Raw genomic sequence first — 1868 nt, 5'->3', positions numbered from 1 at the left:
AGCTCCCTAAATAAATAAAAGGCAAATTGGATATTGGAAAAGAACTTTAAATAACATCTGAATTCATAGGGAATTGCATCTTACATCTCTGTTAGGGACAAATGGGTTCAACATAGGTAATAATCCTCTGGAATGAAAAATAAAGAAACACTGTTCACTAGCCTCTGTGGGCTGGAATGAGAATAGACTTTGGTGATAAATAAAAGCAAAATGCAAAGATGTCCCTCGATGGCAGATGGGAGCAAAAGATTTAAACATCATTGGACTATAAACACACGCTCTCTGAAATATGCCATAGCTTGCCTCCAGATAGCTTCTTTGGATATGATGGGTCTAGCTTTTTCCTCTTGGGTAATGGGAAGAAGCTAAAAGCCTTTTACTGAGACAGCGTTACTGGCAGGCCTTTGCAGCACATGCTATACCATGACCTTCCCAGATGGAGTTGCACCTGGCAAACACAACCTCATTGTGCTGAATTCTAGCTCTTAATGAAACATAACTAGCTGAAATTCTCTCAAAGACTTTCTTTGTGGTCTTTCCCCATACTGATGTAATGCTAAAATCCTCCCTTGTTCCCACTTCATGTGATCTATTAATGTTTGCATTTTGATTGCTATGTCCCTGTTGTTTGATACTCACCCCTTCTCCACACCTACTTCAGGAGTTTATGACTGGACAAGCCCCAGAGAAGTGTGCACATCGGCTCCTGGCATTCTTCCTCTCCTGTGCATGACATGCCCATCCTTTTGGTGCTGGGGCAACATATTTCTGTCACTGGGTGGACCAACTGCTTTGTCACTGGATGCTTTGCTTCCTGAGCTATAAAGTCCTCTGTTGAAGTAGGATGGTGCCAGTGTTTCTAGTCTGTGACTGTGATCAAGCAGCTGAGCTCACTGTGGTGTGGGTGTGATGGCATGTGCCGTCAGGGAATCCCCATGCATGTCCTATACACTGCATCAGAACGTGAAGCAAGGAGTATGGGTTTTGCTACCCTTCATCTCCTTCCATCTGTTCGCTCCCCCAGTTACAGGCAGTGGGTATAGCTACTGTCATTACTGCCCTACTCTTCATCTTCCTTTGCATCTCCTGGGTGCATATTCTTCCTGAAGAAAAGCTGATTATTGCTCCTATGAGCCTGAGATGAAGATGAGTGTGTTCAGTGCAGTAGAAAAAGCCCTTCCTTTTGAGAAGCACTTTATCTTTGCTAAAATTAAGTTCTTGATATGACTGTTTATGAAAACCAGTCCAAATTATTCCCTGCCCAGCAGGGTTGTGCTGCACCCTGGTAATGGTTTAATAGCAGCTCCTGAAGAGGGCAGCATGGATTAGCTGATGCTCCTTCACGTGGAATTATACTTTATATTCCAGCCATGTCTAAGGCAGAGCTAGTGAAATGTAAAAGAGCATTGAAAGAATTGGTAGTAAAACTCTTGGCTCTGTGATAAGATGCCTGGGCTGAGCAGACAGTTATCCCCATTCCTGTTACTACAGGAGAATATGCCTTTCACCAGCAGTTGTGCTACCTGCCACAGGCTGACATGAAATGCCTGGTGCCTGTGTCTGCTGTCTGGGGGAGAGCACAGTCACAGAAGAGCACATGTAGGAAACCCCAGCTACTCCCCTCTCTTTAAAAGACTGACCCTATGTATCGGATGGATTTTGAGACTTCAGAGTTGTGGACAGGTTGTTGTTAATTGTTGAGCACTGATGTTGCACTCAGCTCTGTGTAATGTACACAAAACAACAAAATGAAAATACAAATCCCCTAGACCAAGGAGCTTGCACAATGGCATGGTATGAAGTACTTTTTTCACTAAGAGGAAGTCACTGGGAGACCTAAGTGAAAGGATCAGCTTAGTTAATGAATC

Source organism: Pygoscelis adeliae, unplaced genomic scaffold, assembly GCF_000699105.1.
Source record: "Pygoscelis adeliae isolate BGI_AS28 unplaced genomic scaffold, ASM69910v1 Scaffold173, whole genome shotgun sequence".
NCBI lineage: Eukaryota > Metazoa > Chordata > Aves > Sphenisciformes > Spheniscidae > Pygoscelis > Pygoscelis adeliae.
Note: the sequence above shows the minus strand (reverse complement) of the source record.